The 27,729-nt window shown below is 40.5% G+C and overlaps 1 long non-coding RNA gene across 13 annotated transcripts; it reads right to left on the bottom strand.

The window, feature by feature from the left end:
• Positions 1-183: 183 nt before the first annotated feature.
• LOC135676436 (uncharacterized) lies at positions 184-24,401 on the bottom strand. Of its 13 annotated transcripts, none has more exons than XR_010514281.1 (7): positions 24,245-24,397; positions 12,020-12,094; positions 2,556-2,659; positions 2,058-2,225; positions 1,204-1,977; positions 858-1,068; positions 184-623 (listed from the first exon to the last, which is right to left on the bottom strand). It is a non-coding gene; the product is annotated as an uncharacterized LOC135676436 (long non-coding RNA). The 13 variants fall into 13 exon arrangements; XR_010514289.1 differs by having other exon boundaries at positions 2,576-2,659; XR_010514286.1 differs by lacking the exon at positions 12,020-12,094 and having other exon boundaries at positions 1,204-1,304; positions 1,883-1,977; positions 24,245-24,391.
• Between the last annotated feature and the right edge of the window lie 3,328 nt (positions 24,402-27,729).

The following is a 27,729-nucleotide window of genomic DNA, read 5'->3' as shown; positions in this document are numbered from 1 at the left end:
ATTTCACAGAACTGTAATAGGACGGTACCTCTTCTCATCCTTGCTGTGGTCTTGCAATCCTGAAGTGATGGGTACGAACTCCATTTTGCTTGTGCCAAACCTTCACGAGGTCCTGCAGGTACAAGGGCCAGTCACAGTGGCATCTAGCGTATGCCACCCCAGCCTCAATGTCCAAGAACGCTCTGGGAAAAAGAAAACTTTCAGATTGCACAGTGCAACAGTACTGAGTTATCATGTACCACCATACTGCCTAACTTACAACCAACACGGTTCTCACTGGCTCTAATTTCCTGTGGGCTATCTATCTCCTCCCACCTCAGAACCAGTGCTTGGTGCAGCGGGGTATGGGATGAAGGGTACGTTGAGGTACGAAGATACCATACCACGACGCGCAGCATGGGGCACAGGAGGAACCGGAAAGGTCTGCACCACATGGCAGGCACCCGACCACAATGGCCAAAGCGTCGTCCTCGGGCATCCTCTCCATCGCTCGGCGTTCCAACAGACAAGCGATAGATGGCCGCAAGTAGCTGTCCTTTATAAATTTCAAATTCCAACAACAGTTTCATTCTGTGATTACGGAGACTGGCATCATCCCATCGATTATGATATCAAGAAGCTGCCTGTACAGATCAAAAAACAAACTCTTTATAGCCACAGTAAAAACATCGTTCATGAGTTTCCCTATTTCTTCTACAGTCTAAAAATAGTCTACAATCTTTAATAATGATAAGCACAAAACGCAAAAGTGCAGTAGACAGATTGGAAGAATTAAAAACTCAAAGAACAAGATAATTGAACAGCAATGCCAGCCAGATTGACAACCTGGTTTAGGAAAAAAAAAAGACCAAATTTACCTATCATAGCCATCAGACCGAGGCCTATTGTCTGCTCTTTCTCTCGGCTTCTATCTGGAGAACAAGGTGATCTAGACTGTTCTCTTCTTTACCTAATTTCATAAGGTATTCACAGCCATCACCACAATAACAACTTCTCGAAGATCAACGATAGCAACCGCATAATCATCACAGACCGCAAAACCTTCTAAAGTCATGACTAGGATTAATGCTGCATAGGGTCAGGAGCAGATGGCCATAACCAGTAGAGAACAGTTAAATCAAATTTAGAAAAAAAAAACTAACTATCAAGTACTTATACACCGAGGTACTTTCTACATATAAATGTTTGTGAATGTCATCTCACCGACTGAAAAGAAACAGGAAATAGTGTCTCTTTAGATTTGCCTTTTCCCAAATCGAGCAACTCACCATACATGAAGAAGGAGAATGGTGGAGAATAGGTTGCTGAGGACCACAAAACAGAGAAGAACAGCAAGAATCACAGCCTAATAACCAAAGGGACAAAAAAACATCTACCGAAGAATATTAGACTTAGAGAACACAAATATTAAGGCATGGCAAGTAGCCTTCACCGATTACCACAACCGAGGTATTATTAAGTCCAATGGACTATGAACTGGCAGTGTTCGTTGGTTAGTTGTAAAAGTTGAAGGTGATACTGTTATTTAGTTTAATTTTTGCTATGTTAAACTGATCTGATGCCTCGAAAAATTGAGGCTGGTCATTATTAAGTAAATGTCCAAGTTGAGTTGAGACATTGATGAACTCATCTTTTTCACTGTTAACAGTTATGACTGTGAAGCAGTCATACCTTTTTCACTGTCATTTGTGGCCTTTCACAATCGAGTGATTGAAATAATTGATAAAACAGTCTATATCTTCATCGGTATTCATGGTCACATGCAGAACTACAAGAGGCACATGTACGAAGTTCAACAACTAGATGACAACGAGCAACCTAACAAATTGAGCTGTGAAGACCACTTTACAGAAAATTATAAAGTAAAAAAGCTTAAACCAACCTTCCCCTTGGACAAGTGACTTTCTAGGTCCCTTTCTCTGACCGCAGATAAAAAGTCAGATATATGGAGTACTTTCAGCATTGTCTTCTTCATTCCTGCCATCACATAATTGAGATAATAAGGATAAAGATTAATATATCAAGCATCATAGTCAAACAGATGGCCAAGAATATACCATTGCTTCCAACGGAAACCTATATCCCAGTCTTAGATTGCATTAATTCAGAGTCAAAAAGAAGTAAAATTATCTGAATCTGGTATCTGACCAAGTTAAGTTACACCTTCTAGACTCTCAAGTGTTTCGCAGTTAAACCAATAACCAACTGGTTGAACCTTCTTAATCCTGAGCCAAATGCAACCATAAAGAGCATTAGTAAGACAGGAAGAGAAACAGCAATTTACTTGGAAGCAAAGGAATTCAGTTTTTACCGGAATCTCCACCTTAATATATATGATCATAGTTGTCACATCCTGGATTCTTTTTTTCATAGGATTACATCTTTTCATATGTACAACAAGAGCCAAATAAATAAATATTAATTTATTAATATGCATAAATTATAAATATTTATTATAACTCATTTATTCATCAAAATATAAATCAAAAGTAGCCATAGACTTTATTGAGAAATATAGTGATGTCAACTCAAAAATAAAATCCAACTACCTCTACCTAGTTGTCATGAACTTAGCTGGTTTTGTCTAAGTCGTGCGGCACCCTTGCGTATCCGTCCGCAAAGGCCAGCCTCCCCGAAACCTCCTATGGTCCCTTAGGACCTACAAAAGAGAAAACAAATTAGAGAAAGTGTTTCACTCATGATCCACAAGCAACTATTTTAGCAAACATTTTATAGCCAATACAAATTACAAACATAGACTTCACAAACTCTAAACGATCACACAACAAAAGGTCCAAAATGGGTTACTATTGATCGAAATCCCCACAAGTGCCCACATGACATAGTTTTGGTCGCCTCTAGGATTGTACCGTCTTCTCCATCATCTCTGCAGCCTACTCCTCCGAGGAGCAAAGGTATAACACCGCGTATTGTCTACTTCGTTCCTTGGTTGAGCACTCTTGCATCGACCTGAAGTCCTCCACTTTCGCTATCTTGATGAGAAGCTCGTTGACACTGTTCTTACGAAGTTTCCTGGCCTATGCCCTTTAGCCTTATCTCGGTACTTGGAGTTTGCCTCTGCATTCTCCACCTCCTCAGCCCTTTTTACGACCAAGCGCTCTCCCTTCATGAGAGCAAGGGATCGATGACTCCATGAAAGTCCCACGTCTGCGGTACCATGGCGTTGCCATGCCCATGGCCTTACTATCCGTCGCCTCACATCTGCATCCCTTTCTTTGCGATCGGTAGATCTGCCTCAGCGACACTATGACACTCATTTGAGTCTACCTCCATTCTAACCGATACTTGGTTTTGGGTAGCTAGGTCCCTCTGGACTCGTCATTGCTTCCTCGCCCATTTCAACCACCTGCTTCACCTCTGTTTTCTTCGAGCAATTTCCCTTGATCGATGGAAAGACAGACTGCAACTTTAATGTATGGCCTCCGCCATCATGTTGTAGGGCTTGCGTCGATTCTATTCTCCTTAGCTTCCTTGGTAGCAACGTTCACTTACTCGGCCTTGTCCTCTGACTTGCCAGGCTCCCTTAAACGAATATGAGCTTTGGAGCAGTCCAACTCTCCAGCCGCTTCGCTTACTCGGCCTTGTCCTCTGACTTGCCAGACTCCCTTAAGCGAATATGAGCTTTGGAGCAGTCTAACTCTCTAACCACTTCGATCATACCTTTGTATAATCAAGTCCCCCATGGGACTCAATGGTATTTGCACTCGGAATTTCCTCTTGGTGGTACACAACCCCCATATTGTCACGGCCTTAGTTGGAATTGCCTAAGGCGTGAGGCACCCTTGCGGCCAAGACGCGAACTTAGCTTGCATTGCCTAAGTCGCGCTTCGCCCTTGCGATATTGCTCCACAAAGATCAGCCCATTTGTAACCTCTCGCAGGTCCCGAAGGACCTGTAAAAGAGAAAGTTGATTAGTTCGAAAGAACGAGCGACGGACAAGTCCCGACGTCTCGCGAAAAGAGGGGAAGCTTTACAAGCAATTCAGCGAGCACCTTGCGTGCACAAGAGAAAAGAGGGAGAGGGGGAAAACAAGGGCTTTAGAAGGTTGAACGAACAGCTGCAAGCCCACAAACAGCTGCTCATCGAGTCCCGGGTGCGACAACAAGTTCCCGTCAAGGCAACGTGCGAACTTGCGAATGAGTGTTCAACGCTTGGTACTATACCGAAGCCCCATCCAGCCCTGTGCCACTCGGGGGGTTCAAAGGGGCTGAGATGGTTGACGTTTTGGTGAGCGGAGGCAGATTCCAGAAATTAGCTCGCGGCACACGAAAACAGAGCTGTTTTGGGGCTGTTTTGCTCGGTTCGGTGAGCGGTCGCTTTGTAACGCTGCAGCTTGTTCGAACTTACATGTTTACAAGAAAATGACTCAAAACTAAGGCAAAACAGGCTGCCAAGTAACTGTACATGTAGATGAGAGCGACGAACGGTTCGTTGAACGAAGTTGTTGCGCGTGCGCGACGACCGTTCGTGACATTCTCCCCCACCTAAACTGTCGACGCCCTCGTCGACGCTTGTTGGTAGTTGTCGATGATCTCTTCTTCATGTCGCAGGGCATCTTCAGGCTCCCAACTGGCTTCAGTTCGGGGAAGCTTTCGCCACTTCACCAAGTACTCTGTCTGCTCAGCTCCGTTGGGTAGCTTTATCTTGCGGTCCGCCAGAATGGTTTCAACTCGCTTCTCGTAGGAGGCTGTAACGGGAGGTAGCCGAGTTGGAACACTTTGGGAAGCATCATGCGGATCCGAGTGGTAGGCTTTTAGGTTGCTGGCGTGAAGAACGTTGTGAATTTTGAACCACGCCGGCAGCTGCAACTTGTAAGAGACGTTGCCTACCCTGCTGATAATTGGGAAGGGCCCTTCATACTTGCGCACCAATCCTTTGAGGACTTTGTTCCTAAAGAATTGGAGTGATGCTGGTTGGAGCTTTACCAACACCAAATCGCCAACTTTGAACTCTTGCGGTCGCCTTGCCAAGTCTGCCCACTTCTTCATCCTTTTTGCCGCCTTCTCCAAGTAAGCCCGCGCAATATCTGCATTTCGATGCCACTCCTTTGCGAAATGGTAGGCTGACGGACTACTCCCAGTATACCCAATGGCCATGGTGTGCGGAGTCGATAGTTGTTGTCCGGTAATGATCTCGAAGGGGCTCTTGTTGGATGCAGAGCTCCGCTGCAAGTTGTAGGAGAATTGGGCAATGTCCAACAGCTTCACCCAATCTCGTTGGTTGGCACTCACGTAGTGCCGAAGATATTGCTCCAGGAGCGAGTTTATCCTTTCAGTCCGGCCATCCGTCTGAGGGTGGAGGCTTGTAGAGAAGTATAACTTTGACCCCAACAATTTGAATAGCTCGGTCCAGAATCGTCCCAGGAACCGAGCGTCTCGATCACTAATGATATTGTGCGGGACTCCCCAATACTTCACCACATCCTTCATCATCAGCTTGGCCGCCTCCTCTGCTGAACAGTGTAGGGGAGCAGTAATGAAAGTTGCATACTTTGAAAACTGATCAACCACCACGAGTATCGATCCGAGTCTCCCTACAAGTGGCAAGCTTGATATGAAGTCCAAGGAAATGCTCTCCCACGGCCTTTCTGGTACGGGCAACGGCTCCAAAAGTCCCATCGGCTTCCGCTGCTCCACCTTGTCTTGTTGGCAAGTAACGCATGTTCGAACATATTCCTCCACATCAGTCCCCATCTTTGGCCAGTAGAAGGCCCTCTCCACGAGAGCCAACGTTTTGTGCATGCTTGGGTGTCCAGCCCAAAGGGAATCGTGACACTCTTTTAAGAGTTCACGCCTCAAATTGTCTACTCGGGGAACATAAACCCTATTCCCTTTTGTGTAAACGAGTCCCTCCTGGACCCAAAATCGTCGTGCCTTGCCTTCTTTGATGAGCTGCATCAGGATAACTGCTTGGGGGTCACTATACAGTCCATCCCTGATCCTGGAAAGGAAGTTGGAGTGCAACTGACTTGCTTGGCCTCCGCCCTCCAATTGTGCGGCATTCACACGCTCCACTTTCCGACTCAATGCATCGGCCACAACATTTGCCTTCCCAGGCTTATACTCCATTGCCATATCAAATTCAGCAAGGAAGTCCTGCCAACGCGCCTGCTTTGGGGAGAGCTTCTTTTGAGTTTGGAAATAGCTCAGAGCAATGTTGTCCGTCCTCAGCAGAAATCGCGATCCGAGGAGATAGTATCGCCAAACTCGTAAACAGTGGATCACCGCTGTCATCTCCTTCTCATGCACTGGATACCGCCGCTCGGTCTTGTTGAGTTTGCGGCTCTCGTAGGCCACCGGATGACCCTCCTGCATGAGTACTCCCCCAATAGCGAAGTCCGAAGCATCTGTATGGACTTCAAAAGGCTCCCCATAGTCTGGCAATTTGAGCACTGGTTCTTCCATAACAGTAGCCTTCAGATCTTGGAATGCTATTTCATATTTGTCAGACCACTTCCAAGGCTGCTCCTTCTTCAGCAACTCCGTCAGTGGGTTTGCACGCTTCGAATATCCCGCTATGAAGCGTCGATAATAGTTGACGAAACCAAGGAAGGATCTCAACTCTAGCACCTTCTTTGGAGTTCGTCATTCCGCAACCGTTTGCACCTTCGACTTATCAACCGAATGGAGCCATCACCGATTCGATGTCCCAAGAATAAGATCTCAGTTTGAGCAAAGTAGCATTTCTCCCTTTTCACGAACAAAGTGTTCTCCCTGAGAACCTTGAAAATTGTCCGAAGGTGTTTGACGTGCTCCTCGAGCGTTTGACTGTAGACGACGATATCGTCCAAGTAGACGACTACGAACATATCCAAATACTCCTTGAATAGCTGGTTCATGAGAGTGCAGAACGTGGCCGGAGCGTTGGTTAAGCCGAAAGGCATCACCAAGAACTCAAACGCTCCATACCTGGTCAGCAATGCGCACCTGCCAATACCCCGACCGAAGGTCGAGTTTTGAGAAATACTTGGCTTTGCCCAATTGGTCGAACAAGTCCGCAATGAGCGGGATGGGATACTTGTTCTTCACTGTCACTTTGTTGAGGGCTCGATAGTCGACGCAAAATCGAAGGCTCCCATCTTGTTTCTTCTATAAGAGAACCGGAGCTCCAAAAGGTGCTTTAGAGCTGCGGATGAGACCACCACTTAGCAGTTCACCTAACTGCTTCCTGAGTTCTGCAAACTCTGGCGGGGGCATGCGGTAGGGTGGTCTCGCTGGAGGCTTCACTCCTGGCTCCAGCTAGATGTTGTGATCCACGCCCCTGCGTGGTGGAAGAGTCTTCGGAAACTCGGGTGGCATAACGTCATTGAACTCTTTCAGGACGTTCGCCACCACAATAGGTTCTTGAATGGCCTTCTCGTCAAGTGGCTCTAGCTTCATCGCAGCCACGAAGGTTAATTCACCTTTTCGCACCCCTTTCTTTAGTTGCAACGCCGATATATGTTGCGGTTCCTTGGTTCCTCTCCGAGAGATAGGAACCACGCAGGGATCGTCGCCTCCCATCACACATAGGGAGTTCAAGAACGACATTGGCACCAACTTCGCCGCGTGCATAAACTCCATTCCAAGAATCACTTGGAAGTCATCCAATGGCACTGCCATCATGTTGGTGTTCCCGCTCCATGTCCCGATTTTGATGGGGACTCCCTTCGCCAACCCGGAGATTCGCCTGGCCTCCGAGTTCACCGCCTTCATTCGACTTGGGCTCTTCTCCAAGATCAACCCAAGTCGCTTTGCTTCTCGATCGGCTATAAAGTTGTGGGTAGCGCCCGTGTCCATCATTGCACGAGTTGTTTGACAATTGAGCTTGATGTCAACATACATTAGCTCGCCACTTCCTGCTTTTTGTTGCCTTGTCTTCGGGTTCTCCCCCACTTGACCCCGCATGGCGTTCAACAAACGCATGGCTCCCATCCGGGGTCCTTGCGACTCCTCATCGTCGCTGCTGGCTTCAGAACTACTCGAACTAAGGGCGACAGCCTTGCCCTTGTCCGATTTGGGAGGGTGGATGGAAGTTGTTAGCGCATTGAGTGCCTGTTTTTGTGGGCACTCCCTCACCATGTGTGGTCCTCCACACAAGAAGTATCCGCCAAGTTTCGAGGCCTTGCCTTTCGGGCTTGGCCCTTTATGTGAACTCTTCTTCTTTTGTTCGCCCTCGAGCTCTTCCCTTGAGAATGTTTTGGAGGGCGATTGCCTGAAGATTGTTTCCTTCTCCCTAGGTCTTCGGAGGAAACAAAGTCGGTGAGCCTTTCTGCAGTAGCAATTGCCCCGACCACATCGGTGACGTTCCTGTTGAGCCCATGGCTTCAAACCATCGAGGAAGCTGAACAACTTGTCCTTCTCGGACATGTCCTATATGTCCAGCATTAGTGCAGAAAATTGTTTCACATAGTCTCGAATGGTGGAACTCTGGCGGAGTTGTCTCAACTTCCTTCTTGCGACGAACTCTGTGTTCTCAGGTAGGAACTAAGTTCTCAACTCCCGCTTCAAGTCTTCCCATGTGTCAACCCGACACCGACCTTGTTGGATCTCCTCCCAACGGGTTCACCACCAAAGTTTCGCATCTCCGTTCAGATACATTGTTGCTATAAAAACTTTGGTATCTTCAGAATCGGGCCTCGTAGCTCGAAAGTATTGTTCCATGTCGAACAGAAAATTCTCAAGCTCTTTGGCATCTCTGGGCCCTCCATAACCATGAGGCTCGGGTGCCCTCAAGTTTTGTGGTGGTGCAACGCGGGTGTTGCTTCCTCCCGCATTTAGTGCTCTTGTGAGCATGGCCACCTTTGAAGTGAGTTCCGCCACAACATCCTGTAAATGTTGCACGGAGTCTTTGGTGTCATCAGACAGTCGGTCGACTAGGGCCTCGACCTTGTCGATCTTGGACTCCGCTTCCTCTTGCGAGCTCTCTACCCCAACAAGCCTTTGTTGGCCATGGTAGAGTTCCTCCACGCTCGCTTCAAGAACATCCAGGCGGGTTTCTGCCGTTGTGAGTCTCTCCTTGTGACTCTTTTTCCCAGTTGGCGCTCCAGATTGCGCCTCCTCCGCTCATGGAGAGTAGCCAACTTCTCGCTCATCATGTTCGCTGCTGTGCTCCTCTTGAGCGGCTCCAACAGCATAAGAGCGAGTGTGCACATGCAGCCCACCTGCGGCTGCTTGGGGCAAGGGTCCGGCTTGCCCCGTCTTGCTGGATTCGCCACGATGCTTTGCCATGGCAAAGTTGCAAAGTTCCTTCGCTGCTCGCTCGAAGTGCTTGCCCGCTCTGATACCACAATGTCACGGCCTTAGCTGGAATTGCCTAAGGCGTGAGGCACCCTTGCGGCCAAGACGCGAACTTAGCTTGCGTTGCCTAAGTCGCGCTTCGCCCTTGCGATATTTGCTCCGCAAAGATCAGCCCACTTGTAACCTCTCGCAGGTCCCGAAGGACCTGTAAAAGAGAAAGTTGATTAGTTCGAAAGAATGAGCAATGGACAAGTCCCGACATCTCGCGAAAAGAGGGGAAGCTTTACAAGCAATTCAGCGAGCACCTTGCGTGCACAAGAGAAAAGAGGGAGAGGGGGAAAACAAGGGCTTTAGAAGGTTGAACGAACAACTGCAAGCTCACAAACAGCTGCTCACCGAGTCCCGGGCGCGACAACAAGTTCCCGTCAAGGCAACGTGCAAACTTGCGAATGAGTGTTCAACGCCCGGTACTATACCGAAGCCCCATCCAACCCTGTGCCACCCAAGGGGTTCAAAGGGACTGGGATGGCTGACGTTTTGGTGAGCGGAGGCAGATTCCAGAAATCAGCCCGCGACACACGAAAACGGAGCTGTTTTGGGGCTGTTTTGCTCGGTTCGGTGAGCAGTCGCTTTGTAATGCTGCAGCTTGTTCGAACTTACATTTTTACAAGCAAAATGACTCAAAACCAAGGCAAAATAGGCTGCCAAGTAACTGTACATGTAGATGAGAGCGACAAACAGTTCGTTGAACGAAGTTGTTGTGGGTGCGCGACGACTATTCGTGACAATATGGTGATGACCAAGGCTTTCATTCGATGCAAAATTCGATGCACGCATGGAAGACTCGCCTCTATGGTACCATGGTATTCACTTTTTGAATCCATAGCCCTTCTTGCCGTCGTGTTGTTCCCCGAAGTGGAGCTCTCAATCATACCTCTGTATAACCTAATCCCTCGCGGGATTTGTCCCATGTGTGTCGCATTGCATTGAATTGTTTCACCACGATTCGCTGCACTATGTCGCCTCTTAGTGACATCTCATTTATATTCTGATCATTGTGGGATGAACTCATATTGCGATCTCTTCATACGTGGCCTTTGTCAACACATTACAGGGCCTCTGCTACCTTCAATTGTGTTCGCTCCTTTGACAATCGACCTCCGTCCACTTGCTCTCAGGTCACACTCGGATGAAGCACAGCTCTAGGATAGTTTATCACTTAACAGCTCCCGAAGTCCACTAACTTCGCTTAAATTGGTGCACGATTGTTTGGATCCTGGGCCTCTGCCCTCACTAGCATAATCTCCACTGCGCATCGCTTCCTTCATGGTAACTCGAATTACAACACTGTGGCATATTCTTCAAGAGTACCTGTCTTCGCGTCCTCTTGCCTCGTGCCAAGGTCTTCTAACCCTAACTTCGCCTTTGTAAGTTGAGTCACCTTAGTTCTTTCGTCAAATGCTTCATCGAGATAAGGTGTATGTGCCTCGAAGCTTCATTCGTCTTTGGCACCGTGCAGGATGAGTCTGCTCCATCAGAATAAAGGACTCATGGAATGACATGATCCCACTCTTGCCTCTGCAAGCGTTCTGTCCAAGGAAAGGTTCGTGCCTCCGCTCTATATTCCATCTTCTATACCAACTCCCTTCATGCGGCTTGCGAACTTCACCAAGTTACACCCAACTTGCTCCGCTCCTCGATTTGCATTGAATTGATGGTGGCTCTTGCACCCACTATTCCACGAGTTAGCCCTCCGTTAAGTCCGATCTATATCGGCTCTAAGTGTGCCTTCATTTGGTGTTGCCTTGGGGTCGCACCCCCACTTGATCTCGCAATACATCCACCAATGCATTACCTCATGTGAGATCATGCAACGACTCCTCGCCACTCGCTCTGTTCGTTGAGCTTTGTGGAGTTGTTGTCTTAAGTTACTCCTCAACATATGCGTTCCGTTGTACATGATTCTCTCTCTGGAGAACTGAGGCTTATCTCTCTTAGATATCTATCCCATTGGAGCAACTTCTCTCTTTGCATCCTTCCCTCTAAAAGTTTTAGAGACAACCATCCCCTTAGACTACTTCGCCTCGTCGAATAAACGATGCATTGATCTGTCCTCGTAAACGCACTTGCTAGATTGTGACTCTTTGCCAATACAGCCCACACTACACCCGTCAAGGCCTAGCAATATGTTGAACTTGCTGCACACTTCAGCCTTTTACGTACGTATCATTCTCATGCTAAAGAGAAACTTGCTAGATGGCACTGAGTTTCAGTCGCATTGGGATGGCCATGAACATTCCATCGTCCACATACAAGCCCTTGCATGAGTACCGAATTCTTTGAGTTAGCAATTCCCCTAACCTCTGCGAGTTATACACAATTATTTTGGTCGTTGAGCAACCCATCCCACTTTGCACGGTCTCATCATTTACTAAGTGCCCCGCTTGTCTTGAGCACTGTCAAATTTGGTTACCAACGTCGGGCCGTAGCTCAAACTTAGCCATCCCAACCTTTGTACGCTAGGCATTCTTCCCAGCTTGTTTATCCTTGTGGTACCTCTCGCGTGAAGGGTTGGTCATTCCTCTGAATGCCAATCTTGGATGCTTGTTCCTCTGAGCGACTCCTTTCCCTACATCTCAATGCTTGTTTCCCCCAAACGGTTGCGCATGCTGGCTGCCCTCAACACAACTCCGTTAGGTCCCCCACGTTTGTATACTAAGTGTTTATATATGTGCTTGTCTCGCTCTGATACCAAATGTCACGAACTTAACTGATTTTACCTAAGTCATGCGGCACCCTTGCGTATTCGTCCGCAAAGGTCAGCCTCCCCGAAACCTCCTATAGTCCCTTAAGACCTACAAAAGAGAAAATGGGTTAGAGAAAACGTTTCACTCGAGATCCACAAGCAACCATTTCAGCAAACACTTTGTAGCCAATGCAAATTACAAACATAGACTTTGCAAACTCTGAACGATCACATATCAAAGAGTCCAAGATGGTCCACTATAGACTGAAATCCCCACAAGTGCCCACATGACACAACCTTCATTTATAAGCCTAAATCGACCACCAAAGCCAACTAAAATAGGGCTTCTAAGCCTATTGTCAGCCTTCTACATGCTGTGCAAGGCATGAACAAAACCGAAAGATACGGACATAAATGAGCATTACATTAAACACCCCGTTTACAACTTTGTTCGTGACATAATGGTAGAGGAAGGTCTGCTCTCCATTGAAATCCGATCTAATGATATTGGGAGGTTGCTTTGAAAATAAAAAATAAAACGAAGAAATTTTAGTAACACTGAGTAAGAACCCCTATAAATCAACTGAAAAACAAATACATATCTAAAAGTCAATCATCCCACTAGTATATATCAAATACTCAAAGGAGCACTCCCCTAACAGTGGATGAATATATTTTATCCTATGGGATGAATTTGTGTTCTCCCAACAGCGGATGGAGACAAACCCATATCGTATTCACAATAGCGGATGGAGTGGTGTCCTTCACTCGTCAAAGTGAGGACACATTCCTCCCGACATCAAATAGAGGAACCATTCAGTCGCTACGTCTGATGACCCGTTAATCTCCAAAGAGAATCGCTCTACCTACCCTATGTAAGGAAACAAAATCATCGCATACTGATCATGTCCATATCGGGATGATATAATATATTAAAACATCTCAATTTATCTTTCAAACATTATTAATGTCAAATAATATCAATTAACAATCAATTGGCTTGAGCCCTAACTCAAGCAGTCTAATTGAACTTAATTTACTTAGAAACTAATTGAACCGATCTCTAATCCTTATTTAACCTGTTTGGAACTGCCATAGACTAATATAATTTGGACTAGATTGAGTTCAATTTAGATTAAACAGACTAGTATAAATCAAAGCAGTTCGAGATCATCCTGAATCGATCCAAACTGATCAAATTTGATTTAATTCAATTAATGCTTTGGCCAAAATTAAACAAAGTAAAGGCAATGGGCTAGACTACATAGCACTGCGCTAAGTTGGGTCAGCTCATGTGGACTGCATATGACTGTGCATGTACTATACTAGTTTAGGTGTAATCAAACCAAATAATTAAGTTAGGAAATAATTTTTTTCCTTACTTGCCATTGTAATTTAGGAAATCTTAATCTATTTCCTTATTTGTTAATACGAATTAGGAAATAACTATTAAGTATTCCAAATAGGGTGATATCATATTTGTTAGTATATTAAATAAAAATAATTTATATTAAATAAATACGAAAATAAAAATAAATTTTCTTTAATGGAGGCTCATCTCCTCCTATTTAAGGGGAGGGATTTCTCTCCTTCGATCCTCACATAGCGAAGCCTAACAACGAGAGGAACGAGGAGTTACACCCTGTTGACTTGAGGTAGGTTTCCCTACCTTTCTTGAAAATGAAAGTTTTAGTTTTTATTTTGATTTTTTAAATGTTGAATGTTTTATAGTTTGAAAAATATTTATCAATTCTTTAAATGTCAAAATTTTTATTATTGCATTAAAGTCTATCAATTGAAGTTTTTATAATGTTCTTTGACCTCTGCTTATGGTTTTTTTTATTTTTAGATTTAAACACGTTAAAAATTTACATGTTTCATGTATTAAATATATGATATTTCCTGACATTACAACTTGCCTTTAATCTTATTTGGATTGAGATTTTTGTTAAATTAAAATATGTTATCTAGAATTTTTGATATTCTTTAACTGAAAATTAAAATGTACTATCCTGAATGATTTAAAATTTATTTGACTAGAATATTTTGAAATTATACATGTGTTGAAAGTATGTTTTTTATTTGAATTTAAAAGGTTATTTCCTTATATTAAAGCTTATCTTATAATATATCTTTTAATGTGTTATTATATTTTTTTGTTTATATAATTGTTAGCGAATATTTGTTGTTGTATAAAATTGGATATGAATTGGATTGAAATTGCTCACAGGCCAAGCCTAAATCATAGGTTAAGGCCATAACCCACTAGCTAGGCCCAGCCCATAAGCCAAGCCCAACCCACGGGTCAGGCCTTGGCCCGTAGGCTAGCCCAACCCAACCATCATGGGCGGTCACATGCGACGCACATGATCAGTTCATGGGCTAGGGCTGGGCCAGCCTTGTGTGATGCACGCCTAGTCATATGTAATGCACATGACCAATAGATGGGCTGGCCCAATCTAGCCCAATATTGTTATTGGATTTGAGCCCAAATATTGATTGAACTAAACTAGGCTTGATTAGTCTAGATCGACTCAGGGTGATTTCGAATCGATTGACTTATTCAAGTCAGTTTAACCTAATCTAGTCCAAATTATACTAGTCTAGGGTGGTTCCAAACTAGTTAAATGAGGATTAAAGATCGATTTAGTTAGATTCTAGTAAATTGAGTTCAATTGGATCGATTGAACTAGGGTTCAAGTCAATTGAGGGCTAATTTGTATTATTTGATATTGATGATATTTGAAAGAGATGTTTTAAATGTGTTATTTTATCTCGATATGGACATTGACCAATGTGAGATTATGTTATTTCCCTGTCGAGAGCAGGTAGGGCGATTCCCTTCGGGGATTAGCGGGCCGTCAGACGTGGCAGCTGGACGGTTCCTCCATCCACTGTTGGGAGGAACGTGTCCCCACTTTGGCGGGTGAGGGACACCACTCCATCCGCTATTGGGAGTGCGATATGAGTTTGCCTCCATCCGCTATTGAGAGAACACAAACTCATCCTGTAGGATAAAGCCTCTTCATCCGCTGTTGGGGGAGTGCTCCTTCGGGTATTTGATATACGCCAATGAGATGATTGAATTTTGATCATGTATTCATTTGAGTTGACTTTTGGGGTTCCTACTCAGCGTTGCTGAATTTTTTTTATTTTTGATTTTCAGAGCAACCTCCCTTTAGTACTAAATCGGATTCCAGTAGAGAGCGGACCTTCCTCTACTGCTAAGTAGAGTCACTTGGATGATTCTTGAAGTTAACATCACCATGTTTATTTTTCTACTTGTGATTTGATGAATAAATGAATTATAATAAATGTTTATAAATGATGAATAAAGTGATGTTTATCTACTTGACTCTGAATGTATGAAAAGATATGAAAAAAAAATATCCAAGATATAACATCTTTTTATGGTATCAAAGCATGATCTAGGGTCTGTATGTATTAGGTCCCTTGATTGACTTTAACCGATGATTGTCTTTAACCTATTATAAAAGTAATGGAGCCAATTTCAGAGATTAACGGTCCTGTCACTCGGGGTGCTTATGGTCAGGTGTTCGAACAAACAATAACTTAGAAGTTCCACGCATCGTAGAGCAAACCCAGTCCTCATATATATTTGTCACTGATTATGGGCTAGCTTCTCCGACTTCGCAAAATGCACCTCATGCCCCAACACCCGTCAATTGTCAAGATGACGTACATGGAGTCCTCAATGCTATTAGAGGATACTTTGAGGGTATGAATAATACCTTAGATCACTTTAAGAGATTGGGACCACCAATTTTTGAGGGCAAACCAAATCCAATCTTTGCTGAACGTTGGATTCGTCAAGTGGAGAAGACATTCGAAGCTATTGAATATAGGCAAACCGGATCCTTTTGCTTCTTTCATTTTGGAAGGGAAGGTAGACACTTGGTGGACCTAAAAAAGGAGGATGTTGGAGGCTAGAGGTAATGTGGTGACTTGAGAGCAGTTTAAAGATGCATTTTATGAGCAGTTCTTTCCTGATTCAGTTCGCATTGAGAAGCAACAAGAGTTCCTTAGCATCCACTAAGGAAGTAGAACTGTAATGGAATATGATCATTATTTTATTGAGTTGGCCTAGTTCTCTCCACATATTGCTTTCAATGAAAGTCAAAAAGCTCGTCATTTTGAGAGGGGACTTCGATCATCAATTAGAAAGTCCGTCACAGTACTAATTTTACCAACATATGCTGAAGTGTTAAATCGAGCTCTGGTGGTGGAGAAATTGGATAATGAACTACAACAAGCAAAGGATCAAAAGCGACCTTTTAATGCTACACCATTTGCGTATGAGGGATCACATTCTGGACCCTAAAAAAAAGGCAAAGGCAAACAGTTTGGACATCAACAAGTAGGAGCTCCTAGTAATCAAGTCATCATAAGATGTTATTTCTGTGGGAAGACAGATCATGTTGGATCATGTTTCCACCTCATGCCCCATGGGATAACGTGTATGTTTTTATTATCAACAATTAGGGCACATGTCGAAGGACTACCCACGGAAGCAACATCAACGCCGAGCTCCACCCCAAACAGTTGGACAGCAACAGTTAGGACCCAGAGAGGGAAGACAGGCAAGAGTCTACGCACTAACTCATCAAGATGCTAAAGCATCGGGATCTATTATTAAAAGTATCATCACACTCTATGGTATGCCAACATCTGTGCTTATAGATTCTGGTTCTACACATTCTTTTATATCATCCTATTTTGTTATGAAACTATATAGGAATCGTGAGACAATGAGTAATGCATTAATGGTAGTAACACTAGTTGGAAACTCTTTGATAATTGATCATATATATAGAAACTACGTTATTACTATTGAAAGTCACGATTTGCTAGTAGATCTTATTTTACTAGAATTTCAAGATTTCGATGCTATCTTGGGTATGGACCGGCTTTCAGCATACCATGCAAGTGTCGATTGTTTCCGGAAGACTGTTACTTTCTCACCCCTAGATCAACCATCTTTCAAGTTTATTGGGATTCAAGAAAAGTTCCCTTATATTATTTCAGCCTTGAGTGCTACCCAACTATTACTGAAAGGATGTCAAGGATACTTGGCCTTCATTTCTGGAGAAGAATCTAAGAAGCTAGTATTAAAGGACATCCCCATTGCACTGCTACCAAATAGGCAGATTGAATTTACAATTGATCTTCTACCTGACACTGCACCTATTTTTAAACCTCCGTATAGAATGACACCAATTGAGTTAGAGGAGTTAAAGAAACAGATCCAAGAGCTTTTGGACAAAGGTTTTATTCGACTCAATGTATCACCTTGGGGTGCTCCTGTCTTATTTGTGAAGAAGAAAGATGGATCTATGCGACTATGCATCGATTATAGACAACTCAACCAAGTGACCATAAAGAATAAATATCTCCTTCCCCGAATAGATAACCTATTTGATCAACTTCAAGGTACTCAGGTATACTCGAAAATTGATTTGAGATCCAGGTATCATCAATTGAAGATAAGGGAAGGAGACATACAGAAAACTGCTTTTAAAACAAGATATGGTCATTATGAATTCATAGTAATACCTTTTGGACTCACAAATGCACCGGCTGCTTTCATGGATCTCGTGAATAGGGTGTTCCACCCTTATCTTGATAAATTTGTAATTATGTTCATTGATGATATCTTGATCTACTCCAAAAGCATAGCAGAGTATGAACACCATCTTAAGACAATTCTAGAAGTTCTAAGGCAAGAGAATCTATATGTCAAATTAAGCAAGTACAACTTCTGGCTCAATGAAATTATATTTCTCGGTCATGTAATTTCGAGTGCTGGTATATCTGTTGACCCTCACAAGATTGAAGCTGTGATAAAATGGAAGCAACCTTCTAATGTTTCATAGATTAGAAGCTTCTTGGGTTTGGCTGGAAACTATAGAAGATTCGTAGAAGGCTTTTCAAAAATAGCAACACCATTGACCAAGTTGACACAAAAGAATATAAAATTTGTGTGGGATGATAACTGTCAACAAAGTTTTCAAGAATTGAAGAAGAAATTAACCAGTGTTCCTATCTTGGTGATTCCTTCAGGGGGAGAAGGTTTTGTAGTGTATAGCGACACCTCACTACAAGGGTTTGATTGTGTTTTGATGCAAAACGAAAAGGTAGTTGCTTATGCATCTAGGTAATTAAAGTCTCATGAGAAGAACTATCCTACTCATGACTTAGAGCTAGCAGCTATCATTTTTGCACTGAAAATTTGGAGGCATTGTCTCTATGGACAGACTTTTGAAATCTTCATAAATCATAAGAGTCTCAAATATATTTTCATACAGAAAGATTTAAATATGAGACAAAGAAGATGGTTGGATTTTCTAAAAGATTATGATTTTAATATCAACTATCAGGAAGGCTAATGTAGTTTATGATGCCTTAAGCAGAAATACCTATAGTCTTGTAGCCTATATGAATATTCAAAGGAATTCTATTATGATAGAGTTGACAGACTTAAAACTTAAACTTTTATCAGAGACAAATAAAGGTCTTGCGTGTCTGATGGCACAATCATATTTGGTAGAAAAGGTTAAAGAAGGTCAGAAGGAAGATACATATATTTAGATGATAGTTAAGGAGATAGCTCAAGGATCTAGACCCGAATTCCTTCAAGCCAAAGATGATTCTATTACATTCCACAATCGACTTTGTGTTCCCGAAAGCCATCCAATAAAGATGCAATTATTAGAGGAGACACATAGATCAAAATTTAATATCCATCCCGGGACTACTAAGATGTATCGAGATTTATGTCAAAACTACTGGTGGCATGGTACGAAGAGAGATATAGCAAAGTTTGTTTCTAAATATCTGATGTGCCAGCAAGTGAAGATAAAACATCGGGTACCTGCGGGAAAATTGCAAAGGATTTCGGGAATGGAAGTGGGAGCAAGTCACTATGAATTTTGTGACAAGATTATCCAATACGAAAAGATATGACGGAATTTGGATAGTAGTATACAGACTTGCTAAATCTGCTCACTTCCTCCCTGTTAACAAGAAGTATTTATTAGATAAACTAGCAAACTTATATATTAAGGAAATTATTCGATATCATGGGGTGTCAGTTAATATTATCTCAGATAGAGATCCAAGGTTCACCTCTAAGTTTTGGGGAAGTCTACAAAAATCTTTGAGCATACAGTTAAAGTTTAGTACAACTTTTCACCCCAAACTGATGGCCAATCTGAAAGGACAATACAAACTCTTGAAGATCTCTTAAGAGTATGTGCTTTGGACTTTGGTGGGAGTTGGGATATGCACTTGCACCTAATTGAGTTTTCTTATAATAATAGTTACCACTCTAGCATACAGATGGCTCCATTTGAAGCCCATTATGGAAGAAAGTATAGATCACCTGTATATTGGGATGAGATAGGAGAATGGAAGCTTTTAGGACCTCAATTAATTCAAAAAGATGCTGATAATGTTCGAATTATATGTCAAAGATTATTAATAGCACAAAGTCGTCAGAAAAATTATGTAGATCGAAGGCGAAGAGATCTAGAGTTCGAAGTTGGTGAGCACGTCTTCTTAAAAGTGTCGCCAACCAAGGGAGTTATGAGGTTTGGTTAAAGAGGGAAGTTAGCCCCAAGATTCATTGGCCCATTTGAGATCTTACAAAAGGTCGGGCCTGTGGCGTACAGATTGGTATTGCTCCCGGCTTTAGCTAGTATCCATGATGTATTCCATGCGTCTATGCTTCGAAGATATATCAAGGATCCATCACATGTCATATCGTACCAACCTCTACAACTAAGAGATAATATTACTTTTGGAGAACAACGAACCTAAAGCTTGGAAAGGAAAGAACATGTTCTAAAGAATAAAATTATACCTTTGGTAAAGATTTGTTGGCAACACCATTTAGACCAAGAGGCAACGTGGGAAAGAGAAGAAGATATATGAGAGTAGTATTCTCATCTATTCTATTAAGGTAAGCTAAATTTGGGGACCAAATTTCCTATAGGAGGGGAGAAATATAATCAAATCAAATAATTAAGTTAGGAATTAATTTTTTTCCTTACTTGCCATTGTAATTTAGGAAATCTTAATCTATTTCCTTGTTTGTTAATACGAATTAGGAAATAATTATTAAGTATTCCAAATAGGGTGATATCATATTTGTTAGTATATTAAATAAAAATAATTTATATTAAATAAATACGAAAATAAAAATTAATTTCTGTTAATGGAGGCTCACCTCCTCCTATTTAAGGGGAGGGATTTTTCTCCTTCGTTCCTCACCTAGCGAAGCCTAGAAGCGAGAGGAACGAGAAGTTACACCCTGTTGATGAGAGGTAGGTTTTCCTACCTTTTTTGAAAATAAAAGTTTTAATTTTTATTTTGATTTTTTAAATATTGAATGTTGTGTAGTTTAAAAAATATTTATCAATTCTTTAAATGTCTAAATTTTTATTATTGCATTAAAGTCTATCAACTGAAGTTTTTATAATGTTCTTTGACCTTTGCTTATGGTTTTTTTTTAGATTTAAACACGTTAAAAATTTACATGTTTCATGTAGTAAATATATGATATTTCTTGGCATTACAACTTACCTTTAACCTTATTTGGATCAAGATTTTTGTTAAATTAAAATATGTTATCTAAAATTTTTGATATTCTTTGATCTGAAAATTAAAATGTACTATTCTGAATGATTTAAAAATTATTTGACTAGAATATTTTGAAATTATACATGTGTTGAAAGTATGATTTTTATTTGAATTTAGAAGGTTATTTCCTTGTATTAAAGCTTATCTTATAATCTATCTTTTAATGTGTTATTATGTTTTTTTATTTATATAATTGTTAGTGAATATATGTTGTTGTATGAAATTAGATATGAATTGGATTGAAATTGCTCACAGACCAGGCCCAACCCATAGGTTAGGCTACAACCCACTAGCCAGGCCCAGCCCGTAAACCAAGCCCAACCCATGGGTCAGGCCTTGGCCCGTAGGCTAACCTAGCCCAACCATTATAGGCGGTCACATGCGATGCACATGACCAGTCCATGGGCTAGGGCTGGGCCAGCCTTGTGTGATGCATGCCTAGTCATGTGTAATGCACATGGCCAATAGATGGGCTCACTCAATATTGTTATTGGATTTGAGCCCAAATATTGATTGAACTAAACTAAGATTGATGAGTCTAGATCGATTCAGGGTGATTCCGAATCGATTGACTTATTCAAGTTAGTTTAACCTAAATTGAACTTAATCTAGTCCAAATTATACTAGTCTAGGGTGGTTCCAAACCTGTTAAATGAGGATTAGAGATCGGTTCAGTTAGGTTCTAGTAAATTGAGTTCAATTGGATCGATTGAACTAGGGTTCCAGTCAATTGAGGGCTAATTTGTATTATTTGATATTGATGATATTTGAAAGAGATGTTTTAAATGTGTTATTTCATCCCGATATGGACATGACCAGTGTGAGATTATGTTATTTCACTGTCGAGAGCAGGTAGGGTGATTCCCTTCGGGGATTAGCGGGCCGTCAGACGTAGCGGCTGGATGGTTCCTCCATCCGCTGTTCGGAGGAACGTGTCCCCACTTTGGCAGGTGAGGAATTCTACTCCATCCGTTGTTGGGAGTGCGATATGAGTTTGCCTTTATCCGTTGTTGGTAGAACACAAACTTATCCCGTAGAATAAAACCTCTTCATCCGCTGTAGGGGGAGTGCTCCTTCGGGTATTTGATATACGCCAATGGGATGATTGAAGTTTGATCATGTATTCATTTGAATTAACTTTTTGGATTCGTACTCAGTGTTGCTGAATTTTCTTTGTTTTTCATTTTCAGAGCAACCTCCCTCTAGTACTAAATCGGATTCCAGTGGAGAGCGGACCTTCCTCTACCGTTAGGTAAAACCATTTGGATGATTCTTGAAGTTAACATCACTATGTTTATTTTTTTACTTGTAATTTAATGAATAAATAAATTATAATAAATGTTTATAAATGATAAATAAAGTGATGTTTATCTACTTGGCTGTAAATGTATGAAAAGATATGAAAAAAAAAAAATTCAGGATGTGACAGTATGCCAGTCCATAACCCATGGATTGGTCATATACATTGCACATGAATGCCCATGTTGGGCTGGGCCGAACTAATCTATGGGCAGGGGCCTATCCTTTGGGTTGGGCTTACTCTACGGGTTGTGGCTTGGCCAATGGACTGATTTTAGTCCAAATACTAACCAATCCTCTTAATTTTGAATTATAACATCATGAAATTATAATAAAAAATCTACTTATTAACATTGAGTCATTACAACAAAATAAATAACAGTAGATTAAAAACGAAATTACATAAGGGAGAAATAATATTTTTAATCAACTACTATATAAATATAATAGAAATCAAATATTACAACTAATAAATTATTATATAAATATAATAGTAATCAAATATTACAACTAATATCATGCATACAAGATAAAAATTTTAGAAACTGCATATAGCATAAATAATTACAATATGTTTTAATCTAAAAATAAAATTTTAAACACTTAAAGGAATAGAAGAAAATTTTAGAAACTGCATATAGTATGAATAATTACATGCTTTAATTCAAAAATAAAATTTTAAACACCTTGAAGGAATAAAAAAAAATTATTTTTTAATAAAAGCAGGACAGTCTACCTCTCCTTAGTAGAATACAACTCCTCTTTCTTTTGCTGCGAGACTTAGTTTGGTAAGGAATGAAGTAGAAGACTCCCTCCCCTTAAATAGGAAAAGAGGAGCACTCCACATAAGGTAATATTTTTTATTTTTATATTTATTTAATTATTATTTTTAATTTACTGACAAAAATAACATCATCCAACTTGGAATGTTAAATATTTATTTTTAAATTTTATTAACAAGAAAGGAAATAAAATAATTATGCTTAAACGGGATGATTTGATTATAACAGTCATGTTCCAACTAACTGGATTCTATCCAAAATTGACATCTTGATGTCTTAAAACCATGCTAACACCTAAGCAATTTATATTAACAATCATGAACAAATAGCTGGAATAGCTGATGAGAAGAAACTGCTTGGAGCAGTTGCAGTTGGTAATATGTTCTAAGCGGAACAAGTCAGTCACATAATTGCAAATAAAAACAACTAGTATCTGAGGTTGGAGACATGACTCCTTTCCAATATTTGAGTTTTGTAGTTTAAAGTATGTCTAGTTAAACCAGAATATTCAAATATATTTTTATTGTTTCCAATAAATCTTCCTAGATCTCCTTCTTACTCTCTCACACCACTAATACAAAACAACTCACCTTGTCTAACCCAAGCATTGACAGGTCTCTTAATGGGGGTTATCAGAGTCAAATAAGAAAACAATAAATGCATCCTTAGTTCAGCTTTTATAGTTATGAGGTGCATGCATTACGACAATCTGAGTACATAATCAACCAGATCCATGAGATTGTCATAATGAAAGGTATAGCATAACGAAAGAAGCGTTCCCAAAGTTATGAACGATGGAATGAAGTAACTGCACGGGGAAGAAAAAATCTGTTTGTAAAGGAGAAGATATACCTGAAGCAATACAAGCAGATACAATAAATTCTAAGCAGCACCTAGTCTTACAGCTAGCATTTTTGTTCATTCATTGTAGTAAATGATTCTCCCAGGAAAAAAGCACAACATATTCATGTTGCAACAAGACGTACATTCAATCTTGCTTTCCATTTGGTCCATCTGTTTGGTTGATCACCCAAAAGCTCCCACATAGGTGCTATGATAGTAGCATCAACCTGGCATATAGGGCCATAAATTTAAGACAGTTTCGAGGAATCTTAGGATGCAGATCTCCTATCCACTTTGACCAGCCAACAAGCTCAAAGTTATATGAGACGCTCAGGGTTTAACAATTCCACATTCACACAGTCCACCATTTTCATTTCTGAGAGTGATCACATTGTACCCACATCGGCCCGACTCGCAGATCATCGACCACCCCAACAATCCTCTCCAATTCTCGACATCACCCCCTATAATTACCTCACAAACTCCATAATTCGAGACCTCGTATATGTCATCACACTTGTCTATGCAATACCGCAAGTTCCATCAGGTAATAGAGATGAAAAGGCCGGTTACCCAAAATTTAAAGCAAGATATGCAACACGAACTCATTAGAACTAAAGATGACAATCAGAAGATTCAAGAGAAGAATTGAGATCGATGGATGAAAGACTTACCTCGTGCGTGGAGAATGCGCCTAAAAGGAACCAAAGAAAGGGATCCGACGCCGGAGAGCGGAAGACCTACCAATTCATTTGGGAGCCGCTGCTTGCAATTCGGGTAGGGGGTCAACAGTGGGCCTCGGTAGCCCGTTTGTTTCGTGTTCTACTACTACAGAGCCCGTCAACTACGCCCGGAAGCCGCGATCTGTTGCAACGTGATCCGATCTACCCGTGCTCGGGCTAACCTACTCGTCGGTAACTTTACATGCTCGTCAACTTAAATTGGATTAATAGTCTTCAGTACTTTGATGTGTTTCTACAAATAAAAAAAAATATATATATATCATTTGGTATAACAGTTGAAATATAATTTTTGTCCCAATAATGAGAGGTAGGTGTAGTGATGTTTGATATCCTTATAATAAAAATTCATTGTATGACTTGTGCAGTAGAAACTATGTCTAAAATATCATTATAAAGGTTTCTTATACTCTTAAGAGTTTGTTTTATGGAGATGGATGAGTTGCAAGATATCTCCGCAGTTGAGAATATTCTTAAGATCAAGATTTATTGAAGTATGGTGGATAACATAACCGACTACAATAGAGAATTATGAATTAAATTCTCAATTTCTATTGTAGAAGTATTAGTGGTGAATGAATTATAACATTCTATGATAAAATCATGGAGGAACAATTGTACTAGTATTTGATATAAGGATATTGAAGTACTTTAAGAGCATCCAAATAGATGTTAAGAAATAGCATGTATAATGGGGGAAGAGTTTTTATCAAACAGAGTCATATGACATTTGACCAATCATCAAGATATTTGAAAAATATACAAAAAAAAAAAAGTCAATTAAAGAAGGTTAAAACTTCAAACCAATACTATTGGTAACAATGTGTATGGTATTATAAAATTAATAAAAAGTCGAAAATCAATTCTAGGAAGAATTATATAGACTTTTAGATATAGCCAATCCTGAAGGGTGTGGGATCCAAATCCAACAAATAAGTTAAATAGAGGATAAGTTTAAATAAGTCTATCGAGAAAAAAAAATTAAGGGTTTGTAGATTCCAAACATGATTATAAATAAGATAAAAAAAAGTTGAAATTAGAATATAGATTAAAATTTATGAAGGTTGATCGTTAGTCGAGTAAAATATTAACCACGAAGGCCTTCTCTCGTACAGTCGAGAGAGAGAGAGAGAGAGAGAGAGAGAGAGAGAGATAAAAAAGATTTTCAATTGATAGATGAATTAGAAAATTTTATTTTACAAGAGTGTGGGTTACCATATTTTGTAATAACAATAGAGCATACAAGTTATTGATCTTTATTAAGAATGTGAATAATTCAACTAGCACAAATAGAGAGTTTGAGTAAATAGAGATCACAATTTAACATTTTTGGGAGATGCGATGATATTCCAATTTACTAATATTGGTATGTAAAGATTTTATAAGAAAAGAACCTATTAGAGAGATGAGTTGAGTGATTTGGTCTATAGTTTTGTTAGAAATTACTTTTGTAGTAGTTATAGCTAAGGAATAAATAAGAATGAAAATAATAACTTAATTAATAAGGGTAGTTTTGCTTGAGAAATTATGTTTTTCGCCCACTATCAATTCTATTGAGTACTTTATCTATTAATTTGTCTTGAAAAATCTTGGGAAGACAACTACGTGAGATAAATATTCCAATGCAAGGAAGAGGTCAAGAATAATAATGTTAAGAATATTTTTTTTTTATATTTAATATAAGGAGAATAATGTTTTGGGAAGTAAATGAATGATTTTGAAACGTTTATTTTTGACCTAATAAGATTGGAGTAATTGTTCAAAATTTGCATAAGAAAATGACAGGATTTATCACATATAGCTATCTATCTTATGTGATATTTTGGCATCTTTGGTATTAAAAGGAATAAGTTTATTATGCATAATTACGTTATTAAGAAGTTTTGAAAGGATGTGTTGAATTATAACAAAAGGATGAGAGGTTCTTCTAGAATTGTTAAAAGATTAACAAGTAAAACCATTAATGAAGCATAAGTATAAAGGTGAAGCCATGACTCATTTAATTAACTTATTAGGAAAATGCATTCCATTGAGTGTCTCAATTACTATAGAGGCTGTTTGAAAATCAATTCTACTAAGGATTAGAAGTCTCGACTTTAGATTTATACATAGTGCAATTACTAATAACTATATTGTCTTATGACAAGAAATACAAATGTATTGTTCTTAGCTAATCAAGTGATTAAAAAGAGGTTGAATACGATTGATCAAAATTTTTACTAAGTTGTAGAAAGTTGAAGGACAAAAAAAGAGTGAAAAAATTCAATAGTAAATATATCTGCCCACGAGATTTACCGTATGCCACAGATTTGAGAGCAGTGATAATTTCTCTTTTCTAAGTAAAAGAACACTTATGAGTATTTAGTGACACTTGGAACTCTATTACCTTTGCCAACATCACATCAAGTTAATTACATATTATCCTCTATAATTAATTATCTTTAGTATTTAGAGTCATATACTTTAAAAAGTTACATTGATATTTCTATAATTAGAATAATTATGAAGGTAAAACATTTAGGTGACATTAATTTTATGAATAGAAATATAAAAATAAAGATCAAAAAGATAATTTTAACATTCCAGTTGATGGTGGTGGACGACGATGTTACTGGGATCATGGGTGGCTATTGTGGATGAGGAAAGCGGTGGAGAGAGGTGAATGCCACTCTACATCTATGTTAACACCGATGTAGTTGTCGAGTGGCTTTTCGTCGCTCTACATCTGCGTCGGGGCTCTGTCGCTGTAGAATTAAAATCCATTGTCGAAACCATCATGGACATCTGTTGTCTATCGAAATAGGACCCAAAGATGTGCGCCCCCCTTATCAACGCTAACACCATGTACCTCCTTGTCGCCTACCTCCTTTACCACCACCACCACCACCACTTGTTCGCGACCAAGGCCCAGGAGAACGCTATCGTTGCCCTCCTCAACCTCTCTATCTCTATCTACAAGGCGCTCATGTGCACCGTGAGCATTCTTGATGCCCTTATCGTCACCTAGCACATTGTCATAACCCTTTGCAACCTCCTCTCTGTTGAAGCATATTGCTCGATTATCGAATCAAAAAAGCATCTCATTATTGCCCTCATGGACCTTCTTTGTGCCATCAGCGTGCCAACTAGGTCTATTAAGAATGCACTTAAGGCCCTCGACCCGCTCAATCACGCTAATTAGGTCGAGCTTATTAAATCTCAAATTTTGATGATGAAACCAATTGATAATGTTTATGATATGATCTGTATTTTGAGTAATGTAGAAAGCTTCGATTAGGAAAGATAATTAAAGCAGGAAAATCATATTGGACCAGAGTGGAACACATCAAAAGATTGGACGTCGAACCAGAGGATCGGTTGACATATCGACAAAAGGCCTCGGGCTATGGGTTCGGGCATCAATTGACCGATTGGGCAAT

This window comes from Musa acuminata, chromosome BXJ1-1 (assembly GCF_036884655.1).
Source record: "Musa acuminata AAA Group cultivar baxijiao chromosome BXJ1-1, Cavendish_Baxijiao_AAA, whole genome shotgun sequence".
In the NCBI taxonomy this organism is placed as follows: domain Eukaryota; kingdom Viridiplantae; phylum Streptophyta; class Magnoliopsida; order Zingiberales; family Musaceae; genus Musa; species Musa acuminata.
Note: the sequence above shows the minus strand (reverse complement) of the source record. Positions and strands in the feature narration are given on the sequence as shown.